Source organism: Anastrepha ludens, chromosome 5 (assembly GCF_028408465.1).
Source record: "Anastrepha ludens isolate Willacy chromosome 5, idAnaLude1.1, whole genome shotgun sequence".
Taxonomy (NCBI): Eukaryota; Metazoa; Arthropoda; class Insecta; order Diptera; family Tephritidae; genus Anastrepha; species Anastrepha ludens.
In genome coordinates this window covers 40,337,597-40,346,558 of record NC_071501.1, presented here as the reverse complement: position 1 = coordinate 40,346,558, position 8,962 = coordinate 40,337,597, and positions in this window count along the sequence as shown.

Sequence of the window (8,962 nt, the reverse complement as noted above, 5' to 3'; positions counted from 1 at the left end):
GCATCGCTTCGTTTTTGCCGATCATTTTGACAGCGCTCAAGGCTATCATTTGATCAAGGAAGCCTTCAACGTAAAGTAAAGGTAGCAAAGATAGCAAAACCAGTAAAGCAAGCCTGCATTGAGCCAGCACCTTAAAACTTTACAAGAGAATCAACAGTAGGTACATTAATACTTAAAAACTCTAAGCTGATTCATAACCGATTACATCGTCAAACAATGGAAGTGTACTCAAATTTGGTGAGGGGCAGAAGCTACAAGTTATGTAAATTTCGTTCGTTCGGTGTAGAGAAATGTGCCAAAATTAATCAAATTTTCTTCCAGTGAACATGCACAACTGATAGTCGAATGGATCAGTCATGCAAAATGACGCATTCGAGTATTGTATAAGAATTGCAGAACTGGTATCATTCGAAGTTCCATGGACGAAAGTAGTTCCAACTCGTTTACTCATTGTGTTTATTTTCAACATTTAGTTGAATTCGACGAACTATCTGCATATGCCTACCTGCAGTATTCAATTAACACAAAACTGCTGGCTTCGAAAACATACTGCTGCTAAGTGTCGGTACATTTCCAACGCTTTACAGTATCAGTATATGTACATTCACATCGCTCTCAAAAAAGCTCAAAAGTTTTGCAATTTTTTTTGTATTAAATAAATCAAAATCAGGTATAAAAAAGAAGGTAATTGCGAAAAAATGTGTAACGGGAATGGATTAATTTTTTGAAAAATAATAAGGGAGATACCATAGAAGTCTAAATCGGTCAAGGTTTGGCTGAGTTATTCAAGGTTTTCTTACACCTATTACTAAGGGTTATGCATTGAAGACCATCTAAACGTTAAGGGTATCTGCGCGATCGACTTGGGACTCATTTATCTTCGCACCTCATTTGCGAGTCACATCATACCTAGTGAAAGCAAAATCACAATCATAAATTTATCGGCATCTCCCATTTGACTTCGAAATTGCTCGCAGCCTAATTATAAGCAGCAGCCTTACCCTCACTTATGCCCGCTTCTTTTTGCTTTGAAAGGGAGAAATTACATATTTCTATAAATTATATTATTAATAAAATAAAAATAAATAAATAATTGGCGGGTACACTTCCCTTAGGTTTTTGGCCGAGCTCCTCCTCCTATTTGTGGCGTGCGTCTTGATGTCGTTCCACAAATGGAGGGACCTACAGTTTTAAGCCCACTCCGATCAGCAAATAGCTTTTATGAGGAGCTTTTATGGCAGAAATATACTCGAAGTATTGCCATTTCCTGCCGAGGGGCGAACGCTATGAATTAAATATATATATAAAATAACATAAGCTACCAACGTTTAGAAATTATTATTTCTAAAATTTCAAAACTCATACGATTGTATCATTTAGTTCGATTTCATCCGAAATAGCTCACTCGACGTGATGTTAAATTTATTTTCACGATTTTATTCTGAAAAAATTAATGCAAAAAAAATCTGGAAAATCGCAAATACTTTTCACTGAAATTTTGTAATTTGGCATACCTTAAAATCTTATACCATATGTAGGTTGCGGACTCTCTAAATTATGTATATGTCGTCTTAAGACTCTTACAGTTTGTCATTCCATTCTTGCCTAGGTACTTGTTGGGACCGCTTGATTGATAATAGGCCTCTGCGATTCGACAAGCGTTAGCAAGTGGCGAATAGATGAAGCAACTGGTATAAAGAAACATATGCTGGTGCCGCTGGAAAAGAGTTGAATGAGAATGAGTATTAATAAAACCGCGTTCATACGGGGAAACATCGCTTCATTGCTTCAACTCGTTCCTTGTTATGCTCTGTCAACACCCTTTGTGCTCTCGTTCTTTTCAATGTTGTTGTTGACTTTAAACCAAAAACTAATCAACGAAGTTGTCGTGTGTGAACACGACGGTCAATACCTAAAGAGAATTCGTAATGTTGACGCAACAAAAGTTTTCCTGTATGTACGCGGTCTAATAAAACTCTCTTGAAAGAGAGTTGACAGCATTAAAAATAGTGAATTATATATACCAGTTTGTGAGGTTTAACCATACCCGCTAGCGGTAAATCTTGTTCGAGAACTTTGTTATTACTTTCATATGCAAATTTTTCGTCAAGTGAGTAGAGCCCAGAGATAGAAAGCAAGCCGGCCACGAATCGAAGGCGCCTAATATCATCTTCGTTGGAAATCATTTTATCATGTAGTAAATAGTTGGTTCGTATTGTTGTTGCAATGGTATAAACATTGCTCATACATTTTTTGGATAGTGCTGCTGAAATGACAGTCCTTCAGTGATAATAAATCCGAGTCGTTGCGGCAACGTAGAACCTACTATCGCGAGTGCAAGTCGCCAATTGTAGCTGGTTTATTAGCATACACAAGTTTTTTGACTTAGTAGCACCACAATTTTACCAAAGAAATCTAATTGCATAATCTATCTTTTGCTCAATAACTCGTGCATTGTATGTCTGGCTTTTGGTTGGGCCATACAACTGGGGACTTGCGAAGCCAGAAAGTCTGCCCGATGCGCTCACTATTTGCTTAGAAATGTTAAAAAATGTACTTATGTACTTGGGCAGCTGGTTTGATATGGAATATCCTTGTCGAAAGCTACATACGTCTAAAAATACACCCGTTACATACATAATTTTCAAACAAAAATCTCTCGCTACCATAGTCGACTGTGTTTCTGCATAACATATTGGCACTACGTCCTGGGTTCGATCCTCAGTGCAGATGTAAAACTTAAAAAAAAATGTGTAATTGGCAAAGGAAAAGGCTAAACACGAGCTAATTGTGTATATGATATACTCGTATGCATATCTATAAAGATTCGAGAAGTGAATTGCCAATTTTCCAAAGCTTTGAGAAATAGGTACGTATGTAATTATTTCCCTGGCGGTTGAACTGATGCAGAAAAAGCAAAATATAATAAAAAAATAGGTGGATGCTTAAAGATGAGCGTTTATAAATGTGATGCATGAAATTGATTTGTGGTAAATAATAAACAAAACAAAAATAATGAAAAAAGTAAGAAACAAGTTATTATATTTGAAAGTCAGTGCTATTTGCTTTCTACAAAGTAAAAAAAAAAATAACAAATACAAGTCAAATAGCAAAGTCCCCTCAAGCCATTCAATTTATTCAACTGATATATTTTAATACCTAAACTTTATATTATAGACAAACAAAAATATAATGAATTATATTAAATAATTAAAAAAAAATTATTTTTTCCTTGAAGTTTGTAGTAGAACTAAACACACGGTCAATAAATAATTCTAGAGAGAAAATGATATTTAAATAAAAAAATATATAACTTAATATGAAACAATAAATTAAAATTATATTCTTGGATTATTTGTGGCATGAATATAAACTCAACTTAAAGCATTTCTTGTTTGCAATTTTGTAATTTTTTTTATGCAAGGTGGCGCACAAATAATTACGCTATCTGAAGATTTATAATTTTTGCAAATGGCATCGTACGTCAATCACATTTGACATATGTAAACAAGACAGCTGCAATGTACAGACAAGCTATGAAGTGCGTAAAGGCCAAAATAACTATTTCCACACAACTGACATGATGGATGTTTATATATTGTGCCCGAAAGATCTACTATCTAGAAGATAGCGCCACTGGTGGCGGAGATATGAAGACAGTCCATAAACTTTTGCGACAGGCCTTGTATGTTTGGTGTGCATGCTATGCTTAAACAAAAAAATTCAAAATTGATTGCACCGCTAACCGAAATGTATCTGCCATAACTATAAAAACTGCCAAGCTTCCCATCATGATAATTGCTACTCAGTAAGCTTGGGCGCAGATTTGCAAGATATAAACAAAGAACTTGGGGGAAAATTGCTGAGTGCAAAGTAACGAGTCGCGTGTGAATACCCCAAGCATTTTCTTTATGTAAATGAATGGAGAAGTTTGTCTTAACCCGATTTTGAGTTTTTACTCACGAGGTTCGTGGTCTGGACAGCGCAACCCCAAAGTATAATGTTGAATAATATGTTTGTTTGTAATTTGCACAAGGATAATGATCATTTTTATATATATTTTTTTTAACTCATTTACAGATTATTTTTTAACTCAAGTCATTTTCACATTTCATTTAACGCAGCCATTTTCTGATTTTCATTTCTTATTGCTAAACTAAATCTAGGCCAAATAAAAAATTTTAAAATTAATGATTATATTGCACCACTGTGTACGAATAAACCCGAGTAGATGCAGTCATTTGCGGCTCTCAAACTCTTTCGAGCAAATGTTTCACGCAGATCGATCCATGGCTGTAGGGCAGAACAACTATGTACAAATACTAATATATCAAAATGGATGTAATCGGAGAAAATGGTTTACTGATATTGTTAAGCTTCGCAATGAGGAAGGATCGTATTGTGTTTGGTAAAATTACTGCTAAGAATAAAACAAAACCACTAACAAAGGCATACGTATTTGTGTTCGTGACTCCCTGTTCTTATTACCCGGCATAGAAAAGTTTGAAATCATGGAAATCCTCTTAGAAATGAAGCATAGCGTCTTTAACTTTGATAACAAGCGTAGACACGGCCAGAATTTGGTTCTAATAGCATCAATTTTTCAAGGCATTTTCTCAAAGCAAATCTAACAGAAGAGGCACATCAGGCCTCCACAGTGATCAATTGTCATCGCCAAGATATCAGATAACACCATTACAGATTATTCTTTTTTTTCCTTGAAATTTATTTAATTGGCGCAATGAAAATCCACAAACTGCCAAGGTATTCCACGCCTGTGAGATCAAACTGGATAGATCAGTCAAACCACCATTTGGCATAACGCACCATCCTGCTGAAACCAAAGATCCTCAAAGAGCATGTCTGCAATCTCGGTCCTGATTTAGTCGGCAAATGACTTTGTAAACGTTTTAACGGAATTTTCCAGAAAAAAAAAATACCCCTAAGGGCTAATAAAAGAGGTACCTATGTTTTTAAGAATTTTTTTCGATGCATTTAATTTCAGTCAATTTAAATATATGAATGAATCATTTGCGAAATATTGGAAACTGTGCGAGAGACAGTCAAAGCTCCGGAGGCAACTCGAACTTACTAAATGTTTACCACAGTGATGTATTTTTTATTGCTGTAGAGTCATTAAGACCGACGAACATCGACGACCTAAGGTCAAGAGTTCAGAAGGAATTGTGTGGAAGACTATAGAAATGTTCGAAAGCATACCAAGACGTAGAAATAGCGTCATTAAGACTAAAGGTCTGTGGGCAAAATATTAATATTAAGTTTTATGTAATAAAAGCTCTCGCCGAGCAAATCTAAATTAATTTTTTGTTATTTTTGTAATATCTTTTTTATTTCTAAATATTTTGTAAAAAATCAAACATTTAACCTGAAAATTTAAAAAAGCACACCAATAAAAAATGCATGAATATGGCTTTAGTCAGTTCTGCTCGCCGCTGTATTTGTTAAAACAGATGTTTTTCGAGGTATGCCTGGGAGTATTTTTCCCCGTTTTTCAAGACTTCAAAATTCTTCTGACTGACCGAAAGATTTGAGCTAAACGAACAGTTGCAGTTTAAATAATTTATGAGTGCAAAAATCATATCAAAAATAAGATTTGTAATGTATGCGAATATTGATTTTTCAAATATTTCACCTCTAGCAATATTTTCAAAAAAAAGCTTAACCAATTCGCATTCATTAAAGATGGTGGCATAAACCAACAACAACGTTTTGTACATTAGAAATGTCACGAGAAAAAGAAAATAGAAAGGAAAAGGTTGAAGTTGGAGCTAGAAGCATACGACGATGGTGTGAATGAAACGGCTTTTCGTCTATTTTATTTTGTGGCGACATAATAAAGGGCACGGTTAAAGAAAAAAAAAACAAATCAGCTGGTCTACCGATTCCACCTTTAATAGATTCGCCTTGAGCGAATAGAAAATTGTTTAAGGGGTTTTTTGAGCTCAGTTCATAAAATCAAAAAATTTTCCACTACATTTGAAATTGGAATATAATAATAAAAAATGTATGATTCAAAAATCAGCTTGTATGTATATGGACCACACTGCATCTTTGTAATATATACGAATATGCATTGATTTTTAAATATCTTACTTCAAGCAGTATTTCCAAAGAATGGCTTTGAGCTAAGCAAAAAGTTGTTTAAGGGGATTTTTAACTGTATTTTAATGCTCACTTCATAAAACTTATAAAATTTTCCACTACATTTAAAATTGCAGGAAGTTTGAATTTTGAAAAAAGAAAAATAATTTAATTAAATTTCCCACTACATTTGAAATTGCAGGCAGTGTTGGAAAATAATAAAAAGAAATGTATTATTCAAAAATCAGCTTGTATTTGGACCACACTGTATCTTTGTAATATCTACGAATTTTGATTTTTAAATATTTCAAGTCTAGCAGTATTTCCAAAAAAAAGCTTTCAGCTAAGCAGAAAATTGTTTAAAGGTTTTTAATGCTTACTTCATAAAACTAATTAAATTTCCCACTATATCTGAAACTGCAGGAAGTGTAAATTAAAAAAAAAGTTAATAATTTAATTTAAATAAATTTCTCACTACATTTGAAATTGCAGGAAGTGTAAATTTTGAAAAAAAAAACAAAAACAAAAATTAAAAAATTTAATTTAAATAAATTTCCCACTACATTTGAAATTGCAGTAAGTGTAAACTTTGAAACAATTTATTTTGTTTAAGTTTGAACCGTGGCATGCGGCACAGTACATTGATTTGGGTATTCTCAGAATTGCAATAAAGAAATAATTTCATTTTGCAACCAAGGATAAAAATTTATAAAAATAACTTTTAAAAAATTTTACTATTATGGCCACTAAAAGAATGGTAAAAATATTATAGACTATCGTTTTCGGTTATGTAGTTCGCAGGTGAAAATAGAAGATACAAAAGTAATGAAGAAGAAAATATGATGATAATTTTAAATGAGAAATATATAGTCTTTACTAAGGTACGTATGTATGTAGCTAACAAAGCAAATGATTTAAGAAGAGTAAAATTAAAAATTGATATTTGTGATACAAAACAACTTAAAACTAATGAGAAGAATGGAGGAGGAGATACAAAAAATTAACTGCATAAAGTGAAGCAGCAAAATATTATTATATGTATAAACTTATACATACGTACATATCGCCAGGTTGCTGGAAGAAAGTCATAATAAAAAATTGTTGTTTAGTTAAGTATGCAGAATTATATTGTTACTTACTTTATGTTGTGTAAAAATTACAAAGTGATATCTATGAAAACTATTTTATTGCTATGCTAAGAAAATCGAATCCTATAATAAAATATGTATAGTATGCCATTATTTTTACCTAGGAGAGCATAGTAAGTAAAATGAACATTTTTAAAACAGCTTTCTCGAATTTTTTATTTTTTGTTTTATGCCCTTCTTCCAGCAAACGAACGATATATAATCAGTATTTTTATAAGTACCCCTAAAAATTCGTAGGCTTTACGTTTTATGGAATGAAAACAAATAAATAAGAAAAAACAAGAAACAAAAAACAGTAAAAAGTAATAGGACTATGAATAAGTTCGTGCGGTTTTTTTTTCGAAATTTGAAACTTTATTGACGTAAAATGGTTGCAAATTTAATATTCAAAATATTGTCCATCGCTTACTACTACTTTTTCCCATCTTTCTGGCAATTCACGGATTCCCTTTGTGAAAAATTCGGTCGGTTTTGCCGCAATCCACGAATCGATCCATTTTTTGACTTCATCGTAATTACGGAAGTGCTGGTCAGCCAGGCCATGTTGCATCGATCGGAAAAGATAGTAATCGGATGGCGCAAGGTCTGGACTATACGGCGGGTGGGGTAGGACATCCCACTTGAGCGTTTCTAAGTATGTTTTGACCACTTGTGCAACATGTGGCCGAGCATTGTCATGTTGCAAAATAACTTTGTCGTGTCTATCGGCGTATTGCGGCCGTTTTTCTCGCAGTGCTCGGCTCAAACGCATCAATTGTCGTCGGTAGACATCCCCCGTAATCGTTTAATTCGGTTTCAGTAGCTCATAATACACAACACCCAGCTGGTCCCACCAGATACACAGCATAACCTTCAGGCCATGAATATTCTGCGCCGACGTCGATGTTGAAGCATGGCCAGGGTATCCATACGTTGCCCGACGTTTTGGATTGTCGTAATGGACCCACTTTTCATCGCCAGTCACAATTCGATGCAAAAAACCCTTTCTTTTGTGCCGTTGAAGCAGTTGTTCGCATGCCATAAAACGGCGTTCAACGTCTCTTGGCTTCAATTCATACGGCACCCAATGGCCTACCTTTCGGATCATTCCCATGGCTTTTAAACGTTTGGAAATGGTTGATTGATCAACTCCCAAAGTTTTTGCAACCTCTTCTTGCGTTTGAGCCGGATCTTGATCGAGCAATTCCTCCAATTCGGTATCCATGAACTTTGGCGGCGCACCCTCGCGTTCTTCGTCTTCCAAGCCAAAATCACCACTTTTAAAGCGTGCAAACCACTTCTGGCACGTTCGCTCAGATAGAGCATGCTCACCATAAACTTCCACCAAGATACGATGACTTTCGGCTGCTTTTTTCTTCATATTAAAATAATGAAGAAGAATTCCCCGCAAAAACACATTATTTGGCACGAAATTCGACATTTTCAAGTGTGGTAAAAATATTGTTGTTTACGCTTCAAATAAAAAACTTATACTGACGTTTGTGCCTTACGACAGTAGCTCTCCAATGAATGTTTGGAAATGTGGATCGATGGAATAATAATCAAGTTACGCCATCTGTTGTAAAACCGCACGAACTTAAAAATAGTCCTATTAAAAAGGTAAAAATTTATGAAAAATTATCATTTAGCACTTGTAGATAGAAACGTTGAAAAGCAAGGTAATGTTTCAGTATGAAGAGTGTGAAATACGTTTATGATGGAGTCATTTTGCA